This window comes from Quercus robur, chromosome 1 (assembly GCF_932294415.1).
Source record: "Quercus robur chromosome 1, dhQueRobu3.1, whole genome shotgun sequence".
In the NCBI taxonomy this organism is placed as follows: domain Eukaryota; kingdom Viridiplantae; phylum Streptophyta; class Magnoliopsida; order Fagales; family Fagaceae; genus Quercus; species Quercus robur.
The window spans coordinates 42,882,226-42,909,682 of NC_065534.1; the positions used below are offsets into that span (position 1 = coordinate 42,882,226).

The 27,457-nt window shown below is 37.7% G+C and overlaps 1 long non-coding RNA gene across 1 annotated transcript; it reads left to right on the forward strand.

Moving 5' to 3' along the window:
• Positions 1-15,871: 15,871 nt before the first annotated feature.
• LOC126690252 (uncharacterized) lies at positions 15,872-18,588 on the forward strand. Its single transcript, XR_007644622.1, has 3 exons — positions 15,872-16,005; positions 16,793-16,880; positions 18,487-18,588. It is a non-coding gene; the product is annotated as an uncharacterized LOC126690252 (long non-coding RNA).
• Positions 18,589-27,457: the final 8,869 nt, after the last annotated feature.

Here is a 27,457-nt window from a genome sequence, read left to right on the forward strand (position 1 = left end):
TTTTTTTGAGGTAACTATCCTTTGATTTTGTTTCCATGAGAAAAAGGATGGTGGGATAATATTTTTTCACCGAGTCGGTGAGTTCAAGAACTGCACGTGATTGTCCCAAACCATGGCAGTTCCAGCTGAGGCAGTTCATTGAGATTGGCGGGGCTGTTGAATAGCCTCTGCCATTTCGAGATAGTCATCACTACCGTCCTGATTAAATTGATGACGTTTGACATGAAAATCTGTTGAGAAATCTGAATCTGGAGCTTCATGTTTCCTACTAGAGTGGTGCTCAGAAACCAGAGTTTGATTGGCTATTATTACTCGTGTTTTACGTGTCCAAGTTGGGAGAACTCAAAGCTTGACAAAAAAGGATGGTGAAACCCTAGCCGTCTACTGTGAGTCATGTGCTTCACTTAAGTTATGGTGAAGTGCAGTTGAATTAAAGGCACGTGATTTGAGTTTGTTAGGGATTGATTTTGTAACTTTAGAGATGTCTATTTTTTCCAAATCAGTGTCAATCTCCTTTAATTGCACATTTAATCCCTGAGAATCTGTGTGGCTAATGGACTGATCAATGATAGTGGTTGATTGCAATTCAAACTCTTCCTGAGGTGTGCCAGTAAATGTCTTAGTATTAACACCTGACTTTAATACTAAATTATCTTCGCAATTATTGCCCCTTACTGAATTCGTTTGCACCTCTGTCACGCGGGTAACATTTGTGTGTACGTTACAAATCAGATCAAGGGTTAACGGTTGGCCTACTTCGTGGCCGTTGGTGCAATTCCGACCACCATCCTCCAGTTCCTTGGTTGTCGTCTGCGTCTTATCCGAATTAGTAGTCACTTCGGCTTTCATTAGTGATAAAGGGGAGGTAACTTCAGTTTTTTTTTCCTTGTAGTGTAGTAGCCCGGCACTGTCATCCCCGTCTTTCTTGTTGGAATGAAGGCTGAAGCTCGTAATCCTGGACTGTACTGCCTATACTCTAGTTTTAGAGTTCCCTCACTGTCAAATCAGGTTTCACAGTCCTTGTTGTCATGGGTGAGGTGACCACACCAATAGCATAGCTTTGGCAAACATTAGTATGTGAAGCTTATCCAAATTTGTTTCTGATTCTCTAGAGTAATAAGACAACCCTGACACAAAGGTAGAGTTAAATCCAAACTCACCATTAGTCGCAGGAAGTTCCCACCATCAATCTCCTTGAAGTCTTTTGGCCTAGACACTTCCCCAATCACTTCACTGATCTTCAAAGCTGCTTCCATGGTCATGTATCGTGGTGGGATGCCATGGAGTTGAACCTAAAAGCTTGCCCTGTCAAGATTCACGTCACCTACCGGAGTTTCTTTTTCATATCTCTACATCACAACCAAATGCTTGTCAAAGCTCCATGGCTCGCTTGAGATGATTTTCTTGATGTCATTCTTGTTATCAAAAGTGAACAAAACTGTATGATCTCTATAGCTTTGAATCTTGAAACCATTGCGAGCCCTCCATAAAGGGTTGAAAGTTCGGGCAATAACATCAATGCTTAGAGCTTTCTTTGTAAAGAACTTAGCAATGATGGAAAAATCCTCCAAACTGTCTACAGAAGTTAGGCTACATCCCAGACCCTCCCTATCAGTTAGGGTGAGGCGACTCCAATTTTGAGTTAGGTCTTCCATTCTCTTCAAAAGAATTCACTAACCAAAAAAACTTCCCTGTTTCTCGATTCCCTAGAAAAAAGACCCACTAGCCTAGGAGTAAACTTGTTACTCCAAGGAGACACTAACAGCACCTTCAAAGAGAAGGGACAAACCAATTCTACTGAGCAAAGAAAAGTTGACAGCCAACCTACGTTGCTACAGAGAAACCCTTTCTTTCTCAAGTTCAAGTTGATTATGTTGCACCTCTTCCCAACATCTATTTGTCCCATATTTTGGACCTTTGCATCATGGAACAATATACTTACTACTATTTGTTGGGAAAATAAAGACCCTGAGGAGTTTTATTGAATAATTAATATAATGTAAAAATACACATTTTATCCCAAAAGCCTAAGCCCTATGAGTATGTAATCAATTATGTTATATTAATCACTTATTATTCTCATCATTATTCAATGTGAGATTTCACTCATAGGTGCATCCTAACAATCTCCCCCTCACATGTGAGTCTAGCATGCCTAGCACCATTGGCAATAATACTCATTTGTTGGGCCTTTTTGAAGATCATTTGTGTTAGCTTTATGGCTTTCTTGGTGCAATATACCCTCCTTGCTTCAACTGTGAAAGGGACTCGCCTTGCTCCATTTACGAAAAGGCTTCAAGTACACACACCCTGTTCCTAGTCCAAATGCGAAAGGAACCTTGTTGCCTTTGCTTTACACCACCATGGGTTTTGATATCACTTGTTAGGAAAATAAACACCTTAGGGAGTTTTATTGAATAATTAATATAACATATAGAGACACATTGTGGTGGGTCTTTCTGTACTTCTAAGCTGGACTGCTTCTTGCCGCGTTGTAGCCCAATAGTTCTAGGGCACGAGAGTCGGAACTAGCTTGATTGAAACTCACCTCAAGCTAGCTTGTGTGCAAGCTAGGACCCCTTTGCTAAGATCTTGGTCACGTGCCTATGATAGAAGATGCTGTCACAAAAATGTTATAGCAAAAGGGTATAATATAATAAAATAAGAAGAATATATTTGTTGCCAGCTAAAGACAATAATTAAACCACTTTCTTAGTAAGGAAAACACAGTGATATGAGTACGACAGAAATAGGTTAGTGACAATAATAAAAGAAAAAGGAATGATGTCAATGCTTGATCAATCAATAAAAAGAAAAAGAAAAAGGGGGATTAGTTTGCTGTGCTTGGTTCCTTAGCAGATTTAAGTTCCAGAAGGGAACCACTCTCCAATGTGGGCAATCTCACGGGGAAATCCTACCATGAGAATTGCCTACTTTGAAAGAATGGGCCTAAATGGCTTATCCTCAAATACTTTAATCTTGCTAGAGAGTAGGCCGTTGAGAGGGAGAGAAGAGAGTAGCCTATTGGTGCATGCCCTATCACAGTCTTGCTTCCTCACTTCCCTTTTTATCCATTCTGTTTTCCTCTACTCTCCATTTCCTTTCTTATTCCTATATTCCCTCTATTCTTCTTTATTTTTCTTTCTTGCTATTTTCCTCACTTGTTTTTCCTTACTCTTTGCTTGCCTCTCGTTGTTCTTGTTGTTGCTTACTGTAAACATCTTAGGCCTTTTTATACTGCCTACCATGAAGAGTTTTACTGTTTTACCCCTCAACTACTTTTGGCCTGGTGTCGGTGTCCTTCCCAGACCACCGACTAGTCTGTCAACTGCTCAGCCATCACCACTACCCTGTGCTGGCCGTGCCACGTTCCATTCCTAGACAAAAGAGTTTTATTTTGTTTTCTTACTTTCCGTAGCATCCCTATCCTGATAAGGGTTGGGTATTCTCTCTTACTAACTCCTATGACATGCACCTAGTGATTCTAGCTCATCTTTGCTTCTTTTGGGTGGTATGTCATCCCAGCAGGACATTTTTCCTAAAAGAGCTTAGGCGGGAATCCCAAAATAGACTTCCCCTTTCTACCCACCACCAAATCATACCCTTTCTTACCTTTGGCCCATGGCCCACCGCGCCTGTATTGGCTGGGTACAAGTGGGTGGTACCTGAGCCTTGTGCATGCTTCATTCCTAATTAAGTCCATGGTTTGTATGCCATTCATGCGTTTGCCATTGCCTGTGAGTTTGTTTGGTCTCGTTGTGCATTTCTGCCGCTTATTTTCAACCTTTTGTAACGTGGGTGAGTCTGGGTCTTTATTCTTTGCATTTCGTTTCCTTCCTGGGTTGGGTCTTACTTGGGCAAGGGCCCTTTCTTCTTCAATTCGGCCCTGTTTCTCTTTATTGTTGGTTTATGGGTTGACTATTATTCTTGCCATGCCACTCCATTGCTTCTACTATGTTACCACTTGATTTGTGCTTGCTGGGCCTCCTTTAGGCCTGCCATTTACTTTTCCTTTATTCAATTCACGTTGCCTAGTATTTCTTCTAGGTTAATTCTTATACTATCTTGGGCTCCCTTGGCCCATATCATTCTTTTGGGCATCCTCAGCTCGCTACATTCCTTTGGGCATCCTTGGCCCATCCCATTCTTACATTCCCATGGGCTTTTGCTACATATTTTGGGCTACCCTGGCCTAATTACCATGTAAGGTTGAATTTAATCAACCATGTGTTGGCTTTATTCCATGAAAAAATTGCTTGTAATACAGCACTTAGAAACCCTGTATTTAGGTGGGAATCATGTAAGGGTAGTGTGTGAGAGAGTATGAAGAAATGCTCAATACTGTGCAGTGAAGTAGGGACTTGCGCTGGTTCTCGCGGGAGGCTTGCGGCTTGCAAGCCGCCAAAAGATGCACACGCATAGAGCATGCAGGGGAGCTAAACAGTCATGCTAACTGGAGCACTACAGGACAAAAATCCAGACTGGCCATTCAGTTAGCTCGCGGCTTGAACTCGCGACTCAGTCAAGTCGCGAGGTCAAGTCGCCAGCCAACCCTGTTTTGGAAAAACTGACTCTTTGTATTCCATTCTCACACCAGTATAAATACCCCTCATTCCCACAAAATATGTTTGGCTATTCAGAAAGAAAAACCCTAAGAGAGGTTTCTTCAAAACACCCACTCAATTAGAGAGAGCTACTCAATCTTAGAAAGAAATCTTTGTAGTCTCTTCTCATTCCCTCTCTCATTGTCATACCTATTGAGAGGAGATTTCTATCCAAACACTACCCACACCCATTTAGAGTGTTGAGTGTTTTTGGAGCTTTGGGAAGCATTGGAAGATGCCAAGGATGGCGGATGCTATGGATTATAGTGGAATCCAGTAAGCTAGAAAAGAAAAAGGTTCGGCACAATCTCGTTGGAGCAAGAAGCTTGGAGCGCTTAGGTACATCGGGTAGATTAGGCTTGGAGGGTCTATTGCTGCTCATGTATCCCAACTACATTTTCTAGTGGATTATTGACCACTTGGAGGGCGGCGGAGAGGTTTACCGCCGAGGGCTTCGGTTTCCTCTTCGATAACACATTGTGTGTTGTCCTTGTATTTGCATCTCTCTTCCCTTTATCTTTGCCTTTTATTTTCTACTGTGGATGTGTTTTTAATTGGCTTAGATTGTTTACCAATTCTGTTTATACCTTTTGTTCATTTTCCGCACACTAGTTGTTTGACATAAAACTTGAATTGATTATTTTGTAATCGGGGGTCTAAACGTTCAAGGCTGTTTTATACACATATTTGAACTTCCATACCATATCCTTTACTTTCAGGGGTTTGTTGGCCTTTGCACCAACCCCATTTACTAATTCCTTTCTTTGGGCTCCTCTGACCCATTTTACTTGCTTTCCATTTCTTATAATTCCCATGGGCTTACTACTTCCTTCTTTGGGCTCCCTTGGGCCCGTTTGCTTTCTTTGGGGCATTATTATTATTATTTTATAGGCTTGTGAACCATTATTCCCGCCACTCGGACTTAATGGTTTTTTTCTCACTTTGCTAATTCTTCTTCCTTCTCTCCCTTCTTTATTGTTGGGCTTCTTCTTGTTTGCAGGTTTTTTCGAATCTTGCTGTGAATAATGTTGTCTCTTTGAATTTTCTAGTTTAGCAGTTATTCTGAAACACAACTTCCACTTCATTAATACGATGCTTCTTTTGATGGCTGACTCATTGCATCCTTTCACGTCATCGTTAATGTCATTAGTATTTAAACTTTTTCCCTTTCCATCATTTGTGCAGAACGTCTTTTCATTCCCTTTTCTCTTCACCGTGTCTTCTTCCCCAAAACACTCTTACCCATCTATTCCGACCAAATATCTCATTATGATGCCGACAAAAGGCCAGGGTTTTTCTCGCTGTAAGAGGAAGGAAATTGCCGCCGACGATCCTGCCGCCAAAATCATGGGCGAAGACGCTCCCCTTTTCAAATTGGAGCACGCCGAGGTCGAGGAAGGGGGTCACGACCCCGATAGTGAGTGCGCGCTCCCCTTATTGACCCGTGGTACGATGTTCACACCCATTTTCCGGTGGCACCTGGTGACTACCTGCCTCCAATACCGGGTCGCGTGTGGCTTTCTATTTGCTGCTGAGACACAGAGGTGTCTTAGGCCCCTTTGGCTTCTTCAATCCCCGATCTTGATATATGCCAAGGTACTTCACTCCCCGTGCCCATTCTCTTTGAGTTCGGATCAGGCACTTTGTTGGGTTGGAAGGAGTGGGTAGATGAAGAGTTGGCTGATATGGGTTTCATGGTTGTTAAGGACATATTTTTATGTAATTGGCATATCCTTTGAAAAAACGTACTTTACTTGTATTTGGGTAAATCTAAGAAGGTTCAAGATGATCATTACAAGTGGTTAAATTGAAGAGGTAAAGATTACTCAAGAACTGCTCAAGAAAAGTGAAATCTGCAAGTCTCGATATCTCATCGACAGGAGCTCAATTTTTTGAGATTCATTAAATCTCGACACATGTTTCGATCTATTGAGCTTACGGGATTTAGACTATAGCCAGCAACGTTTTTATTCTAAAAGGCTATTTGTTCATGGGTTTGTATAATCCTTATAGGACTAGGAAAACCCAAGATTTGTGGGTTTGTATAATCTTTATTGGACTAGGAAAGCCCAAGGTTTGTGTAAACATATTTGGAATAGGAGAGCCCATTAAGCTCCTAATTAAAGGAGGTGGACAAAGAAAAACCTAACCCTAGAGGGCTTCATAAGGTTTTCTTTTTGAAACCCTAGCCTCCTCCTATAGAAGAAAGGGTTCTTGCTACCTTTCTTGTACGCCTTTGGGTTTTGTAATCAAGCAAAGTCTCTTGCACCAATATTGAAGATCTTATTGATGTTTCTACATGAAGCTGCTGCAAATCAACTACAATAATCAAAGGGTTGCTGTGGAGTTAGTCATGTACTGGGATTTGTGCATTATTGGTTAGTCACGTACTGAGATTTATGCATTGAACGAAGAGATTGCTGCTACATCACAAGTCCAATTGGGTATTGGAGTAAGGGTTCAACTGTAGGTTGATATTAGGTATTGGGATTCCTTTTATTTGTAACCGCTTGTTTTGATAATAGTGGATTCTTGGGAGTGGTGACCTTAAATTCACCCGGTGGGGTTTTGCCTCGGTGGTTTGCCCTATTCGTAAACAAATCTCCCGTGTCAAATTTATTTTCCATTGCATTTAACTTAGCTGGTGATTTGTTTGTGCTACCACACTTATTGCATGAAATTGAATCTAATTAATTTCACTTGGCTAATTAATTGATTAATTTCCCAAAGGGGTCAATACATTTTTGGCCTATCAATGGTAGCGTTATAGTAGGTCGGTGTGTTGGAGGCCATTGTTTCATCGTGTTGCCTATCCAACTATAGGGATTTGTTCAACCTTTGTCATTTGGTTCGCCGATGGTGCACTGCAACCCATATCTTCTTCCTTTCTTGAGGTGAGATCACTGTGACCTTAGAGGATGAGGCAAATCAACTGTTGTTGCCCATTCTTGGTGATGTGGACCCAAGTGGTATGGAACTTTCTCCCGAGGAGGAGGCCTTGGAGGCCAAGTTGAAGAAAGGGATGAGCAGCAATGTGAAGTTGTCACATTGGGTTGGGGTTTTCTCCAAGGCTTCTGATGTAGTTCGCTGCACGGCCTTTGTTACGTTCTGGCTCTGTAAGTTCATCATTGGCTCTCACCCTTATTATACTGTAAAACCTCTTTATTTCCGATTAGCCGTAAAGATATTTGCCGGGGTGAGTTTGTCATAAGCCCCTATGTTTCTGGGTCATCTGTATGTGCAGTTAGATATTTTGTAGAGTGATGAGAAGCAGGTGGGTTCCTACCATATAGTCACCACTTCCACCTACAGTACTATGTAGCATCTACTATGGGAGCGTTGTGCTAGGCACTTGGCAAAGTGCAAGTCCGTTCGTTTTGCTAAGTAGAAGTACCATTTGTGTCCGAGGGTTAATACTGATTTTTGTGATCACTTTGTATCTAACTTTCCATTGGCTTACCGTTGGGTTGGGTTGAATCCGTTTGGGGATCCTGTTATGGGGTTCTTTGATAAAGGAGTTGGATTTTGTTGGAGAGCATACAAGAATTTGGGCATTGGTTACACATGTGCTAATTCAGTCATGGGCCCCTTTACTAATACTGTTTGGACCACCACCCTGTTGACTGCCTTTGATGAGAGGGGGATTACATACTTGGCAGCCACTAATGCTGGGTGGTTGCCTTATCTTGCTGACGAGGGCATTCGGTTTGTGCACTATTTTGCCAATAGAGTGAGGAGGCAGTTTGGGCTGGATCAGGACATACCTGATGATTTCTTTGCCATCCTAGAGTTTGCTATTTCTGTCCGAACCTTCCGTTCGACCCTTGTTGGGGTCTGGTGCTTTCGAGTTTTGGAGCAGGTGTTTCATGGTAGTCACTATTTCGGGATCTCAAAGAAAGGGTCTTTGTACAGCTGTGATGCATGGGTATTGGCAAGCTGTGATGACTTCATTCGAGGAGGAGTTGCTGGGTAGCCATGGGTTTTTTCTCATTCCTGCTAATGGTCTTCATGCCATTATATTTGCCAACCCTTGGTTACTTCTTCCTACCAAGTCTGTGGTGGCATATGCTAGGAAGTAGAGTTGATATGCTATATTTGAGTGGTAGGTAAAGCAGAAAGGACGGTATTTGTATGCTGGTGAGTACCCTATAGGTTGGGAGAAGAAAGTGAAGGTGGTGAACCTTCCTACGCTTGCAAATAAGGGGTTAGTGTCTCGATCCACCAAGCCTAAGTCTACCAAGAGAGGTGATGACTCTTCTGAGACTTGCTTTGACATTGTCTCTTATGAGGGCGGCCTTCCTCCCATAAGTAATATAGTTCTTGAGGGTTCTCCTCCCTCTTCTACTCGTTCTCATTCCAGCAAGTGGCCTACAGCAGGCAAGCCTAAGCCTGTTGCTCCACGGCCATCCACGGATGCTCTTCCTTCTATCAGGACTCGAGGCAACAAGAGGAAGACATCTCCACCACCTTCGTCTTCCACTATTGAGTGGAGAGTATGTTATCTCTAACCTTACTTTTTCTTTATTTTATTTATTTATGAGGCATTCCTACGGCTAACCCCACATGCATACTTATTTATTTCCCCTATCTTTGTTCCTCTTTTCTTTTTCTTTTATTTTCAGGCTAACCTCGAGCCCCTTTCTATTTATCACCCTACGACTGAGGAGGTCTCCGCTACCATGGGTACACCCATGGAGGGTTTCTTTGATGGGGCAGATATTATGGCCGAGCCCATAGCCTCTACTCCTACTGCTGCACAGGGGGTTCCTGCCGAGGCTCCGATTCCTTCACATAAGCTTGGTCCTATTGAGGAGAGTGCCCAGACTGAGAAGGTTGTTGAGTCTGCTTCCATTCCTGCCGAGATCCCTACTCCTCAGAAATGAGTTACTTCTGTAGGTGCAACTTAGATTAGGAGCGCTTCTCCTGCTACTCCTCTTGTCATCTCTGCTAGTGATCCTTTTGTTGCCCTCTCTCAGGCTGTGAAGGATGGCTATTCCTTGGTGGTTACTCCCTCATCTATTCCCAACTCTGCCATGGGACCGATGCAGATTTATCATTTGATGAGGGATCTGAGGAGATTCTTGAGGATTCTAAGGATGAGCCCGTTATGAAGAAGAGGGTTTCTGATTCTGATGATGATGATGTTGGTAAGCACAATACTGAGGCCATGGGTATGTGTCTCTTGCCCTTGTTTGAGCTTCTCTTCTCCCCTTTTCCTTCCTTTTCTTTTAATAGCTTTCTTATGCAATTCTTTGATTATCCTGTATATTAATTCCTTTAGCCAAAGATATTCCTGAGGAGCCCAAGACTATAGCAGACACTGCGATGCCTACAGCCCCCATTCCTGCCACACCTGTAGCCCCTATTTCTGCCATACCTATAGCCTCCATTCCTACCGGTCTCAGTACTTTCTTTCTTTCTTTTTCTTTCTCCGATATCTTCCTTAATCTCCATTACAAATTCATTCCTTCATTTTATCCATCCCTCATGCTATGTTTCATGTTGCTCTCTAGGTCTGATTCTTGTTGAAGTGCCTTCGTCTTCCCGATTTGAGGTTGGCAGCAGTTTTGCCACAGTTCCTAATCTAGTGAGTGAGGTTGCTGCTTTCTTCACCTGGTTTGACTAGCTTGAGACCAATGACCTTGATCTTGCAAAATTCTGGGGTGCTAGGCCCCCTTATGTTGATTTCCATGGCTTTTGGGTCACTAGAGATTGTATCTCTCATTTGGAGGTAGTGTACAATAGCCATGAGGACTTTATGCAGGAATTTCCTTTTGGCCAATCCATGAGGGAGCACTTCCTCAAGCTATTGGGGAGCGTGATGAACAATATTGAGCATAACTTTTTTGACACCGTGTTTGCTGAGAGGATTCTGCAGTGGAGGGCCGCGGTTCAGGAGTTGATTAGAGTTGGCATTGCTATAGAGTTCCTGTTGGATTGCCTGCATGAGATTGTTCGAGCCTTCTTTATGAAGAAGATTCAGCTTGCTGTGGACACCATAGATGCCCATATTGAGATTTTGAAGAAGGAGGTGGCAGACTTGGAGGCACGTCGCGAGCGTTTCCTTTCTGGTGCTGCTGGCCCTAGCCACTTTGGAGATCAGACCCTTATCTTAGGCCTTTGATGAGACTTATTACATCGTGTAGTTTCCTATTTATTTTCCCTATGTCTATTTTCTTTCCCTTTTCATTCTACCCAATACACTTCTTTATTTTCTCTAGTACTTATTTGATAAGTCTGACATGACTTATATATTTTGGGTTTGTAATCTATTATGATACATCTGTTACTACATCTGCTATGGTTATAACTATGATTATGATACAATATGTTTTTGCTAATACTCCAATGTTTTCATTACTTTTTACAAGTGAAAACATATTATAATACTTTCTTGTGACATCATCCTTTGTAAGGGTGATCACTTGGAGGAAAAAAAAAAAAAACTAAACAGGAAAAAGGAACAACTACATGATGTTTCTTAGGCATAATATCACTTTAACCATTTGCCATTAATGGGATCCATCAGATCTTTTCCATTCATCTGGACCAAACGGTAATACCCACTTGTAGGTGCTTCCCTTACTATAAAGGGTCCTTCCCACTTGGGTGAAAATTTAGATGGTCTTGCCATACCTCGTCTGACGTGGTCTGCCGTTTTCAGTACGAGCTGTCCTTCTACAAATACCCTTTCTTTGGTCATCCTGCCATAAGCTTCCATCATCTTTTGTCTATATCTGCTGCTACGCTTTTGGGCCTCCTCCCTTTTTTCATCTAATCCATCCAGGTTTTCACATCTTTCTACCATGAAGACTTCCTTCTCCTCATCTTTCTTTTGTACTTGCATGACTCTTAAGGAAGGTGTCATCACTTTTGCTGGGCTTATTACCTCCGTCCCGTAGACTAAGGAGAAAGGTGAAAATCTTGTGGTGGACTTGGGTGAGCTTTGGTAGGCCCAAAGGGCGTTTGGCAGATGCATTGCCTATCCCTTAGCATATTCTTGATTCATCTTGCTAATGATCTTGATGAGGGTCTTGTTTGTTACTTCTGCTTGCCCATTCCTTTGGGGGTAATAGGGCAACAACCGGTGGTATTTGATTTGATAGAACTCTAGCATCTTTCTTACCTCATTGTTGATAAATGGTGTGCCATTGTCATTGATGATGCTATAAGATACTTCGAACCTAACAATTATGTTTTCCTTGATAAAATTTGCCACGGCTTCTCTTGTGGCCTTATAAAGTGGTATGGTCTTTTCCCATTTGGTGAAGTACTCCATAACTACAATGATCCATATGTACTCACGTGAGTGTTGATTAACTGGTCCCATTAAGTCAAGCTCCCAACTGTGGAAGGACCATGGGGTGACGATGCTGTGTAAATTCTGTGGGTGAGCGTGGATTAAATTGGCTTGTACTTGGCAGCTGTGGCACTTCTTCACGAATTCTGCTGTGTCTTTCTTTATGGTAGGCCAATAATAGCCCATCTGCAGTAGGCACTGGTATAGCCTTTTCTTCCTTTGATGCTCCCCGCATTCCCCTACATGTACCCCCTTTATCATTTCTCTTGTTTCTTTAGGACCTAAACATCGTAATGGGTCCCCATCATATCCTTTCTTAAAAAGGATCCCCTCATGCAAAAAGCATTGTGTTGCTAGCCTTTTAAGTTTATATTTTTCACTATGCTTCTGTGGCAGGATACCCTCTGTTAGGTATTGCATAAATGGACTTCTCTAGTCTTTGTTGGTGAAAACAGCGTAACTCTCTTCCTTGTCAGCTGCAATATGGCAGACCACGCATTGGGTTTGGACCTTTGCATCCTTCCCCATGCTTGGCTAATAAAAACTTGCTTTCTAGAGTCTACAGTAAAGGCTGATCTCTCCGCAGAACCAACAGGTTCTGTCATGCACTTCCTTCAATTTTCTTTGGGCCTTCTCTTGCCCCACACATCTTGATAGAATTCCTCCTAGCATTCTACGGTACAATTCCCCTTTCACTAGGGTATAATCCTTTAATGTCTTCAAATCTACCGTATCTCCTTCTTTTATTAAGGATTCCTTTATGGGGATTCTTCGGTGCTCCTCACACCTCTCTTTTTTGAACCTTTTCTACCGTCTTTCAACAATAGATTCCCTTCACTTACTGACTTCAAACCTGGTGTTAATTCCTTCGAATGCTATTTGTGATCCCAACGCGGTCAACATGTTTGCATACTAATTCTTGCTCCTCTGAGTGTGCTCTATCTCAAATATTGAAAATTTTTCCTCCATTTTCTAGGCCATCATCCTATACGGGGCCAAACTAAGTTCCTTCAAAGAGAAACTTCCTTTGGCCTGGTAGACCACTTGATTGGAGTCACTTATCACCTTCAAATGTTTGATCCCCGTTTCGAGAGTGGTGGCCAACCTAGTGAGATAGGCCTTGTATTTTGCGGTATTGTTTGAACAAGGAAACTCCAATTTGAACAAAAGTGCCATGTCTTCTTCTCCTTCATGATAGAGGACTATTCTCGCACTGCTTGAGTGGGTTGTGGAAGAACCGTCAAACTTCATCACCAATTGCTCTTCGATTACTTTTACTGTGGCTACTTCCCCTGGAACCTCGTCATCTAGCAGGAATTCCTCTTCTTCTGGGAATTGTGCTAGTAAATCTGCTATAGCCTAACTCTTTACTGCCTTGGGTGTCCTTGCCTTCAAATCATATTGTGACAATTGTAACAATTGTTGAAGCAGAGCCTTGATTGTGTGGGACTTTGTCAACAACTATATCTCATAGGCTAAAAAGTAATGACGTAACCTTTATGATATGTACACTATTGCCAGGCATGCTCTTTCTGCCCTAAGATAGTGGGTCTCTGCATCCTTCAAAGTGCGGCTTACGTAATAGATTGGTTGCTCAACACTGCCTCTATCTTCTTGGGCAATCAAAGCACCTATAGCATGGGGGCTGGAGGCTAGGTAGAGCAACAATGTCCTTCTGCGGATTGGGGCTTGCACCCTAGGGAGGTTTGTCATGATCTGCTGTAGCCTTTGAAAGGCTATCTGCTGTGCCTCTCCCCACTCGAAGCTTTGTCCCTTCTTGAGTAATTTGGCAAAAGCTGAAGTGATTGATACTAAGCCAGGGATGAACCTTCGGATGTAAAAGACTTTCCCCAGAAAACTCTTCAATTCCTTCATTGTGGCAGGCGGCTTCATAGTTGCTATAGCTGTAGCTTTGGCTGGGTCTGCATCTATTCCCCTATTGTGGACCAAGAATCCCAAGAATTTTCTAGAAGAAACTCCAAAGGAAAACTAGAGGGGATTAATTCTCAACTTAAGTACTTTGCATCTTTCAAACACCTTTCTCAACACTCTGACATGGTCTTCCCATGTTTTTGACTTTACAACTATGTCATCCACATAGTCTTCCAGCTCGCAATGCATTATGTCATGGAATATGGTGGTCATTGTGCATTGGTATGTTGTGCCTACATTCTTCAACTCGAAAGGCATCACAGTGTAGTAGAAATTGCCTATTGGTGTTCTGAAAGCAATTTTCTCCGCATCTCTTGGCGCCATTCAAATCTAGTTATATCTGCTGAATCCATCCATAAAGGAGAACATGGCATTTCTTGCTATAGAGTCTATAAGGAGGTCCATGTTTGGGAGCGAGAATTCGTCCTTTGGGCAAACTCGGTTGAGATTCCTGAAGTCCATGCAGTACCTTATCTGCCCATTTTTCTTCTTCACTGGCACGATATTAGACAACCACCACATGTGCTGGATGGGTTTAATGAAACCAGAAGCTAATAGCTTTTACACCTCTTTTACTCTTCTATTTCGGTGTGAAATACTTTGGTAGGCTGAGCCACTATCTTAGCCTTGGGATCTACGTTGAGCGTGTGCACTACCAATCCTAGGTCTAGCCCAAGCATCTCGCTGTAGTCCCATGTAAAGACATCCCTGAATTCTTTCAATAACAGTATTAGTTTTGTCTTTTCTTCTCCTGATAGTTTCGAACTTATTGAAATGGGTCTTGGCCTCTATGGGTCAGTGCCCAAATCGACTTCTTCTAATTTCTCTTTTACTGCTATCTGTGTATCCTTTTCGCATTACTTTCTTCTTTTGAAATTTCCTGGGCCACATAGCACACTAAACTTTTATGCTGTGACCCTTACATGAAACCCTCTTGTGGATTGCAAGTGGGCTGTTAAACAATCAACATTGATTGGTAGAATTTCCACAAGAGCTGGCAATGTCTTGCAATTTAACAGCAGCACCTTATGACCATTCAGGGTCTCTTCCAAGAGTTGATCATCTTCGAGTGGCATCAACCACCACAACTTTATCAAACTTTGCATAACGTTGATCAACCACATACTCATTGTTGCTTTCAAAATCAAAGGCATGTTTCGTTGATTCAAGAAATTGTAACTTGTCACTTGTACCTTCAAGAAGCTGTAACTCTTCTTCGGACATGTTTTCAAGATCCTCTTGCACACTCGAAAATTCTTCTTTCATGTTGTTTTTAGATTCAGCTAAGGCCTTTACCTTCTCTAAAATAGCATAGTGAGATTTATACAAAACGTTGACATCCTCTGAAACTTTGTTTACCATTTGTTGTAATTCTTTCCAAAATTCTCTTCGATCACATTTATCCATCTCAAGATCGACGGCTCTAATACTATTTGTTAGGAACCTAGTGGTTCCTAATGGGGATGGATAGGAATTATAAGGGATTGATGGAAACTGTAGGGAAATTGACTTAATTCAAGGTAGTCACCCTCTATAGAGAAATATTAAGAGAGAGAGAGGATATGCACTAAGCAATAAGTTGATTTATTCTTCAATGATAGAAACGTTATTACAAGTAAGTATTTATAGAACCATAGAACTATTCTATTGGCTCATATGACTTTATCCTAATCTATATATATATATAAAACCGAAGCCTTTGCTGCTCCCACAATTTTCCACGTCAGCATTTTTTTAATTTTTAAATCTGATTTATTTCTTTTAATTAAATATATAATATATAATTTGTTGTTCTCACAATTTTCCACGTCAGCATTTTTTTAATTTTTAAATCTAATTTATTTCTTTTAATTAAATATATAATATATATACCCTCTTTTCTCAATCCAAATAGTCTTCCCATCAGCCTTCACATCACCCCCCCCCCTTTTTTTTTTTTTTTTTTTTTTTTTTAATGTTTTATCAATTTAGAACCCTAATACAAGTATAGGACTCCCTCTTCAGCCATCACGTCCAAACCCCCCAACCTCTGTGTTTTCTCATATACGCTAGATCCTCCTGCCGCCGCCGCCACCACCATGAATCACTGCCACTACATCGATTTCTCTTTGCCTCTCCATCGTCGTTCAATCCAGCCCATCATATTCTATATCGGCAAATTATTTTGAGGTAATTAAAACATGTTTTTTACTCTCCTTAATTTCTATATATTGCTCTCTCTCTCTATCCGCTTCAATTTTTCATGGAATTTTGTTAGTTTGTGGTTGTGGGTTGCTTTGGATTTAAGTTTTTTTTTTTTTGTTTTTGTTTTCATGGAATTTTGTTGATTTGTGGTTGTGGGTTGCTCTTGATTTAAGTTTTTTTTTTTTTTTTTTTTTCTTTGCAAATTTCCACGTTTTCTTCTTCTTCCTTTGTTGTCAAATCTATGGCAAAGAAGAATCATGAAATTTTTGCCGGTTCCACACAGTTGTAGGTATTTTGTTTTTTTTGTTTTTTTTATTCTTTCATTGCCACACAATACATAACATAAGCACGTTTAGGGCTCATTACTCAATCTCACCGACTATTGTTTGACAAATCCTCTTCTTTCTCCTCAGTCTCATTAATACGCAGAACTCCCTCTGGCCTTTCACTAATTCGCTTTATGGTCGATTCAAGCCTTTGGACACCCAAATTATTATCCAACCTCCTGCCAGCGTTAGACCCCTTTGGGCGTTTAATAGAATTTAGTTTTGGGTATTTTGGTTGGCTGGTTTTGATTTACCTAATTAGGTTAGATTTGGTTTTAATTAAGGTTTTGATTTGGTCTCACACTTTATTTGGTTGGCCTTACCAGGTCTGTCTTTGTCTATCTTCTTCTAATTTTTAGAGACCCTGTTTTGATTTTGATTTTTATTATTCTTATTTTTTTAACAAGATATATTTTTGATGGTGGAATGCTTGAAATGAATAACAGAAACCAGTAGGCTGTAATAGTTCTTCATCGCATGAGAGGAGAATAGAGGCAACCCCATTACCCTCAAAGTGTTCGGCAAAGTGCTAAGGTATAATCTATAATCAATTCTATTTTTTTTTTTTTTTTTGGTTATGTGATAACAAAATTATGATTTTAATAATCAAATATAAAAGTTGAATGCTTCTATTAACTGTATATGATGGCTTAGATTGATTTTATTTGTTATGCATTATTTGTTTAAAGGGTAGTGTTTGTAGTTTATGGGGGAAAAATAGAGAGATATTATTACTAGAAAAAAAAGGTCCCTGTTTCCCCCTAACTTATAACATTCTACCGTAGTGGTGGCTATCACAATTAGATTGCAAAACTAATTTATTACCTGTGCCGGGTATGAGTAGATGGAATCCACCACCTGCTATATGATTTAAAGTATACTAGGCTGTTCATTTTCTGCAAAATACTGATGTTGTTGGTTTAGGAAGTGTTATAAAGGGTAGCTTTGTGCAAATAATTGCAGGTCCTTCCAAAAAATATTAGGGCTGTTAGTTGTGTCCGGATTTGATCTTAATGTTGGCATTTTTATGTTATTTTTGAAACAGAGTTTAGCAAGTGATCTTTGCTATGCAATCTTCTAACTCCAAATTTCATAGCTACGGACTTTTAGTTGCTACTATTTTAATATTTTATACTCTATTGCCAGGATTTCATTAGTGGAAATTCAATTTTATTCCAGCCAATCTCAATAGGGTTGTAATGTTAGCTAATTATGCAAGGTCAGGATATCTTCATTCTCATAATAATAATGATTTTTTTTATTGTTATTGAAAAATTGTATGAATCAAATTATAAATAATTGTGGGTTTTTATTTAGTATGTTTGGGATTCAAGCATCTTTATATAGCTATTTTATTTGTTTTATTAATTAGCTACTATTAGTTTCACTATGTGTGTGTGTGTGTGTGTTAAACTGTTAATGATGGCTGGTACAATGATAAAACAATCACATAATGGACTATGCAAATGGACGAAAATCTATATAGTTGAGGGTATCATGGTGACATTGCTTCTTTGTTTGCTATTGTAACATTGTCATTTTGTAGAACTTTTAAAAGTCAACATGAATGATTATAGTTAGATTCTGAATCAATAGTTCTGAATTTGTTGATGAAAGTTTTATTTGAGTACTTTCAATTTGTCAATGGAATGTTTTTTAAGTAAAAAAAAAAAAAAAAAAAAAAAATTAATGTGGGATAGTTTATCATCCTAATATGATGCCACTCAATTTTATTTGGTAGTTTATACTTTAGAGCTAATTCATGATAATGTCTTTCTAATCATGATTGAGGTTATGCATTTACATGTTTCCAATTATTTGAAGTATGTAGTAGTTTCATTCTCAAAGGTTCTCGCTGCATTATATTGAACTGGACCTATTTGTGTTTTGAAATTAACTTGAACTCTTATTAAAAACATGATTTTGTGTCTACTCTATGTGAAACACCATAAAGAAGTAAACTTTGACCTTTTAGTTTTAAATTATTAATTTAAAAAAAAAAGTTTTTTATTCACTTTGATTTCTCTGTAGTCAAACTAAGAAGGGTGAAGGAATTTTTTTCCTTTAAAAAAAAAAAAAGGAAAAAGGCTTACAGATTTTATGAGATGTATACATGTTGACTATGATTTTTATGTTGTAGAATGATGAAAAGAACTGAGAAGGAAAAAGGACTTTGTTTAGGAGACACTTGAAATAGGAAAGAAGCCTAAAGGTTGCTTCTAATGTTGCTGCACTTGGATGATTCAAAAATTATGTAGACATGTGCTTATGCATTATATGTGATGTTTTGTTTTGTTTGGAAAATTTTATATTTTTGAGCTTCTTCAATAAATGATTTTATTTTTTTGGAGTTATGTATATATGTGTAATTGTTATTTACCTTAATTCTTACCTATCAAAAACATATCATCTATCCTGATACTGGAATATCTAGATGAAGGATTTCACTTTATCCATTGAGACCAAATTCAAACATGCAAGTGATTCTTCTACCAATAAAAAGATGGACAGTTTGCAACATGCGATTGATTCTTTTACCCAATTTTGTAGTCTAATTTGCAAATGATTCTAATTGTAAAGCTGAATAGTTTGTAACTTACTTTGGATCCAACGATTTTATGTATGATACAATATATATATATATATATATATATATATTGGAGTTGATCTCATTTTTAGCAATTTTCCGTGCATCGCACGGGTTAGCGACTAGTAATTCTATTATTTCCGATGTGCATTAATAATTTCAATATGTGTTAGATGCCTGGAATTGTAACTAATTAACTAATTCCAATACAACAATTATTATCCATATGCTTATAGCATTCCTAATATCTTGTGAGTGATTGCTATATGAATTGCTAATATTAGTGATAATATTATTTGAGACTTAATGCTATTGAATATGGAAGAATTAAAATCTTAAATCAAAACATTATGGATGAATGATATGAACTGCCTAAACATGAATTTTTAATTATCGAATAACCAGAGATATATTAGATTAAGAATTAATTACTCCATTTTAGTCGGCCATGATTTGTCAACTTTGGGTCGCTTGTTGCCCCATTTTCTTTTGAAATTTGGACTCCAATCGGCTTGTATTTAAAAAATTGTGTCCATTAATGCTTGTTTTGTCTTGGGTAAACTTCTTAGTTCTTAAGAGCCAAACCGGGGAAAGAGCCCCTTTTACCAACAATTACATAAATGCCCACCCACTCTTAGAATTACAAAAATGCTCAAAATCTTTTCCAAATTACACAAATACCCTTGGAACACTCCCAAATTACTTGAATACCCTCAATTGTCCTTAATTGGACACATTCTCTCAAAGTTCCCAAGAGCACCCTATATTACAAGAATACCACCATAACACCCTAAATTACCAAAATACCCCTTGAAGACCCAATTAACCTAAGACTTCTAAAACATGACCAAAATACCCGAGAGCCCGATCAAAGGCATGAAACCATGATTTTAGGAGCCTAACTTGTGCGATGCATGGAAGAGTTGAGCAAAAATTTTAAATTTTCACTTTTGCTTATGGTTATGATCACTTGAAAATAAAAGTTACAATTGAAAAAGGGAAAAAAATTCTAATACCAATGATAAGTCCAACACCAATAATAATTTGGTAATTCTTTGCTATCAATAATAATTTGTCACACCTAAAATTTATGCTAAAGATGACATTAATATATAATTATTCTCAATACCCAAAAAACCATACTCAATAGGAACAATATTTTTTAAAAAAAGATTAAAGAAATTGTTAACAAACCTGGAGTAGCAGTATTATATGTTATTAAAAATGTAAACGGAATAATGTAAATAATCTAATATTAATTTTTTTTTTGAGGAAATCTAATATAAAAAGATTAAAGAAATTTTTAACAAAATTGGAGTAGCAGCATTATAAGTTATTAAAATGTAAAGGGAATAATGTAAATACTCTAATATCACTCAACCTATTTTATAATTTTAAAAAATCAATCAATGAGCCCAAAAAAAAAAAAAAAAAAAATCAATCAGTGAGTACCGCAGAAGAGAAAGTGACATTGGGATGAGGGTGGGAAATTACTTGAGTAAAAAGAAGTTTTAAATTCCTAAAATTGCATAAGTCTGATCCGTATTTTCCTTTTTTTTTTTCTTGCTCCACCGTTTTTTTAATTCTCTCATCTTTATTTCTTTGTTATTTTTTTTTACTCTTATCTTGAATTGTTCTCATCCACACATTTAAATTATTTTTACTTTCCCAATACCTTGACTTTTCTTTCCCAATGGCCACACGTTCAGATGTTCTATTCTTCATTCTCATCCTCACAAATCTCTTCCTCTCCCTCTGTCTCAGTCTCTTCATTCTCTTCCTCACAAACAAATTAGTTTCAATCACAGAAACAATAAGAATGCGAGATTGTTTTTACATATTACGTCGTCATTGTTCTCCTTTCTTTTTTTTTTCAAAAGATTTTGCTGAAGCATTCATCTCAACGTTTTGACAAATCTCATGGTGGTTGAGGCTCCAACAATAGTGATAAGGTGTTGTGAGCCTGTAAAATACTACTGAGAATAAAAAAAAAAAAAAAAAAAAAAAAAAAAAAAAAAAAACGAAACAAAAAAAAAAAATGTAAGGTTGAATTTAATCAACTATGTGTTGGCTTTATTCCATGACAAATTTGCTTGTAATATAGCACTTAGAAACCTTGTATTTAGGTGAGAATCATGTAAGGGTAGTGTGTGAGAGAGTGTGAAGAAATGCTCAAGGCAGTGCAGTGAAGCAGAGACTCGCGGCTAGGACTCGCGGGTGGCTCGCGGCTTGCAAGCCGCCAAAAGTTGCTCACGTGCAGAGCATGCAGGGGAGCTGAACAGTCACGCCACCTGGAGCACTACACGACAAAAATCCAGACTGGCCATTAAGTTAGCTCGCGACTTGAACTCGCGACTCAGTCAAGTCGCGAGGTCAAGTCGCCAGCCAGTCTTGTTTTTGGAAAAACTGACTCTTCGCATTCCATTCTCACACCAGTATAAATACCCCTCATTCCCACAAAATATGGGTGGCTATTCAGAAAGAAAAACCCTAAGAGAGGTTTCTTCAAAACACCCACCCAATTAGAGAGAGCTACTCATTCTTAGAGAGAAATCTTTGTAGTCTCTTTTCATTCCCTCTCTCATTGTCATACCTATTGAGAGGAGATTTCTATCCAAACACTACCCACACCCATTTAGAGTGTTGAGTGTTTTTGGAGTTTTGGGAAGCATTAGAAGATGCCAAGGATGGCGGATGCTATGGTCTAGTAGCGGAATCTGGTAAGCTAGAAAAGAAAAAGGTTCGGCGCAACCTCGTTGGAGCAAGAAGCTTGGAGGGCTTAGGTACATCAGGTAGATTAGGCTTGGAGGGTCTATTGCTGTTCATGTATCCCAACTACATTTTCTAGTGGATTATTGACCGCTTGAAGGGCGGCGGAGAGGTTTTACACCGAGGGCTTCGGTTTCCTCTTCGATAACACATCGTGTGTTGTCCTTGTGTTTGCATCTCTCTTCCCTTTATCCTTGCCTTTTATTTTCTGCTATGGATGTGATTTATAATTGGCTTAGATTGATTTCCAATTCTGTTTATAGCTTATGTTAAGTTTCCGCACACTAGTTGTTTAACATAAAGTTTGAATTGGTTAAGTTGTAATTTGGGGGTCTAAACGTTCAAAGGTGTTTATACACGTTTTTGAACTTTCAAAAAATCTTCCTCTTTTCTTTTTTTTTTTCCTCAACATCAGATCTTTTGTCATCCTTATTGTATAGTACTATACTTTTTTGCAATGATCTAAGTTTTAACATAGTAGGCATTTCAGGGGCATTTCAATTCTTTTTTTTTTTTTTTTGGAAAGGGGGCATTTCAATTCTTTGAGTTTCTGTTACAAATATTGTAATACATTACTTGATATATCCTATTGTCACCCTAATACTTCATCTGTATTTAAAACCCATTTTTTTTTTACCATACAATTTTTTTCTTTACCATACATTTTAGAAAAGGTATCTGACCTTTAAATTTGCTTTGACACTTTGCTGTCCGGTGTTACTGAAAAGAGAAGTCCTTGCTAATAGGAGAAAAATTTCATGGAGAAATTTGTTTCAAAGTTGTCCATAGGAAATAAATTTCCGAGAGAGGGAAGGAGAGGAAAAGAAGAGTGTGTAAAGATAAAGATAAAAGAAAGAAGTGATGTTTAATTTATAACTTCTATCAAACGTTGTGTCTATAGTTTAGTACAGGCAGTTGGGCTTTTAAGGGGCGTGTATGTGTGTATATAAGGCAAAAAGAGTCAAAATATTTTGTAACTACTGTTCAAAGAGTCAGAACATTGTGTCTCTAATTTACTATAGATGACTGAATACAATGGTTCTAAAAAGTGAAAATATCACTAAAACTTCCATTAAACGAAAAGACACACCTGTTCAGTTTTTTTTTAATGTACACGTGGCATTAATTTATGTAGTCACGTGGCGTAATGAGAAATGGTCAACAAAAAGTCAAACGTTTCAGCTATTAGTTATTATATAGATATGGCTTTAGGCCCATTCAAACATTAGACTCCATTATTCTTGGGCTACAACATAGTCCAAAAACAACTTGATAGGAACATAATGTTGCTGGGTGGATGATCCCATCATACTTTAATGCTTATTCACTATTATTCAATCAATAATTTATACCACAGTCTACAACTATAAAAGTTAGGCCCTTTTGTAATTGTACTCTGATTAAATAATATATTATAAACCCAGTTTAAAATTCTATTATTATTATTTTCGTGTTTATTCTAATAAGTATTACTATTTACTCAAAAAAAAAAAAAAAAAAAAAAACAGGGATGTTTATCCCACATTGGTTGTGTGTATCTAGTATCTGCTATTTATAACCCTAGTCTACAACTACAAAGGTTAGATCCTTTTGTAGTTATACTCTAGTTATATAATGTATTATAAACTCAGTTTAAAACACTATTATTATTATTTTCATGTCTGTTCTAATAAGTATTACTATTTACTCAAAAAAAAAAAAATAGGGATGTTTATCCCACATTGGTTGTGTGTGTCTAAGGTCCACTATTTATAACCCCAGTCTATAACTACAAAAGTTAGGTTCTTTTGTAGTTGTATTCTGGTTATGTAATGTATTATAAACCCATTTTAAAACACTATTATTATTATTATTATTATTTTTGTGTCTGTTCTAATAAGTATTACTATTTACTATAAAAAAAAAATGGAGATGTTTATCTCATATTGGTTGTGTGTGTCTAATGTCTGCTGTTTATAACCCCAGTTTACAACTACTAAAGTTAGACCCTTTTGTAGTTGTATTTTGGTTATGTAATGTATTATAAACCCGGTTTAAAACACTATTGTTGTTATTATTTTCGTGTCTGTTCTAATAAGTATTACTGTTTACTAAAAAAAAAAAGAGGATATTTATCCCACATTGGTTGTGTGTGTCTAGTGTCCGCTGTTTATAACCCTAGTCTACAACTACAAATGTTAGGCCCTTTTGTAATTGTACTTTGGTTATGTAATGTATTATAAACCCGGTTTAAAACACTATTAATATTATTTTTGTATTTGTTCTAATAAGTATTACTATTTACTCAAAAAATATAGGGATGTTTATCCCACATTGGTTGTGTGTGTCTAGTGTCCGCTGTTTATAACCTCAGTTTATAATTATAAAGGTTAGGACCTTTTGTAGTTGTACTTTAGTTATGTAATATATTATAAACTCAGTTTAAAACACTATTATTATTATTTTCGTGTCTGTTTTAATAAGTATTACTGTTTACTAAAAAAAAAAATCTAAAATATAGTAACTGTTGTGAAACAAATGTTATGGTGTTCCCTACACCTTCTCCACACATAAATGAACCATTGAACCTATTTTAATAGTTTGTAGACATTTCATTGATTGATTTAGGATAGAAGGCCTCACTATGCTCTTAACCCTAGGTTGGTAACAAAAATCAAATAGACATTAGTTGGTCAATCACACTTATAAAATCTTATAATTGGCGCCAAAGGCCTTGTAGCTGAATTGGCACCTCCCCATGCAAAAAGTGCTTAAGGGTTTAGGGGAGAAAGGGTTCGAGCTGCGGGATTAACAGCATGTTGTAATAATTTTTCAAAAAAAAAAAAAAATTCTTATAATTGTGGATGACTCCTGAAACCCATCCAAACTAGATAACCATAGCAAGGTTTAGACTGAAATTGGTACTAATAATAAGGCCTAGGAATTTGGCCCGTGCAAAAATGAATATGTTGTTAGCAAATTGCAAATGAGAAATAGGCATTTCCCCCTTGATTTACACGCCTTTTCTGAACCCTTGATGCTTAGCATATTTGATGAGTCAAGATGAAACTTCCCTAGCCATAATAAAAGGAAAGGAGACAACAAGTCTCCTTGCCTTACTTATGGTTGAGATTTTAAAGAAATGAAAAGGGCCCCCTTGATGAGAATGGAAATAAGGTATTAAATATGCATTGGTTACTCCATTTGATCCATTAATTGCTTAAAGACACCATAAGGTCTCAACACTTGAAGAATAAAGGGCCATTTAAGCCTTTCAATGTCCTTTTCAAAGTTGAGTTTCTAGCCTATCTAACCATTTCTCTATTGTGTTCATTGCATGAAGAATCTCGTAGGCAATAATGTTATTGTCTTATATCTTCCTTCCAAGAGTTAAAGCGTCTTTACATTTAAAAATTAATCTTTGAAGAAGAGGTTTCAGAGATTAGCAAAAGAATTTTAGTGATAGCTTTGTGATCAAGTTACAAAGGCAACTGGGTCGAAACTGCTTAATAGTAGCACTTTTCTCGGATTTAGGGATTAAGGTGTTAAAGGTGTAATCAAGTGTTTAAAAATGAAATCTATTGATTAGAATCTTGTCATGTTGCCATGACATCACCACCAATAATGTTCCTTTAATGTTTAAAGAACAAAGGAGATAGTAATCGGGTATTGGAACTTTAAACTAGTTACTTAGGAGTTGGGAGAGTTGTAAGCATTTCATTTTCAACACTTGGGATGTTATTGGGGACTAAGGGTCCATTTGGTTTGGGCAGATTTTAGAGTGATGGAAAAGGGGGAGAGAAAATGATTTTTTTCAAGTGTTTGGTTGAAGTGATTTTGGTTTTTCTTCATTTGTTTTTTTTTTAATATCTGTTTTGTCTTTCTTTTTTTACTTTTTACCTCTAATTTGTTAGTTTTATTTTACTTTTGTCTAATAAGGGCTTGAAAGTAAATTTATACAAGCTACATTTTATATTCCTTCACTTTTTCACTCCAACCAAATGAGAAAACTAAAATCTCTTCTATCATTCCAATTTTCAACCCCCTTCACATTTTCTTCTCTCACTTTCTATCCCTCCAATCAACCATCCAGATCTTGGGGAAGGTTAATACTATGCTGAAGGGAAGTTTGAAACATGCTCCAATTTTTAAAATTTTCCGTAGGGCCAATTTTCTCTTTTAGTATTATGAAAGTAGATACTTTTGATCTTTCATAGATTCATTTGCCTCTTTCATCTTTAGGGAAGTTGATAATGTTATGCCTCCTAGTTATGATTGTATATAAATATTGTCTTCTAGACTTCTGACGCTATAAACTCACTTTTGTCTTCTTAAGCTCTAGCATCTAGGAGTCCATCTCGAGAAGCTTCTTTATATTAGTTGCTCTCCGTAGATGAATACAATTTTTGGTATGCCCTTCAGTTATCACGACGTCTGCTTGATTTGTGGTGGATATTCCTAAAGGATTTGTTCCAAGTTCCAACGATTTAATGCTAGCTTGACATTAATTTCTATTTAATTTTTCTACGATAATTGCAATTTATTCCCCTTTGATTTGACTGTAATAAAACTTGGTCCATATACCTTTAATTGTCATATTTGACTCATAAGGTTTTGATTCGTTTGACTACAATGAAATTATTAGGATTCCGTCCAAATTATCCTTAAGACTATGTTTGGTTAGAGGAAAGAGAAGAAAAGGGAAGATAAGAGAAGAGAGAAGAGAGAAGAGACAAGTATAAGAGAAAAGAAAGGAAAAATAAAGAGAAAAGAAAAAAGAAAGAAAGAAAGAAAGAATATATATATAGAGATGAGTTCAAGTTACACCTGGTGTAACTCTTTAAAGTTACACCTTTTCTAAACCATTGGATTTAAGTAGATCTAACGATCAAAACAATGTACTCATTAATACTAATATTCTGATAAGGATTTCATTTATTATCCTTATTTATAACATTCTATACTTATCTCTCTGCTCTCTCTTTTCATCAGCTACACGTTTCTCTCTCCTCCATTGCTCTTCCATATCCACAACCACATAGAATCTGATGAATCAAAAACTTGAACTAATTAAACATAAGGCTGAAGTAAATAACTTAAAAATTGAAACTAACCTTTTGCAGAGAACAAATGAAGCGCATGCGTGCACTGGAAAATTTATATTACTTGTTGAAATTCTTTAGAAGCTTTGGGTAAAATCTGTTTGAATCGACCAATAATCACAAATATCAACGACGCCTGTGACTTTGTTGACCCAGGTGTACTAATCTTTAAAGCCCAAATTGTTTCACACGAATCTTCCATTCAATTCTATATAACCATAAGTCCATAATATTGGAATATTCAAACCCATCTTCACCCTCCACGTTATTTGAGTTTAATTTTTGTTAATTTGTTTCACAGAAATCAAAGATTTTGGTTTAATAGTTCTACTAAACTACAAAATCCAAACAGATTTTGCCCAAAGCTTCTGAAGAATTTCAATTTTCCAGTGTATGCATGCGCTTCATTTGTTCTCTGCAAAAGGTTAGTTTCAATTTTTAAGTTATTTACTTCAGCCTTATGTTTAATTAGTTCGAGTTTTTGATTCATCAGATTCTATGTGGCTATGGAGGTGGAACCTTATGAAAATGGAGGTGGAAGAGCAATGGAGGAGAGAGAAACGTGTAGTGGATGAGAAAGAGAGAGCAGAGAGAAAAATATACCTATTTTTGGGATTAGAAATAGGTATGGAAGGTTATAAATAAGGATAATAAATGAGACCTTATCAGAATAT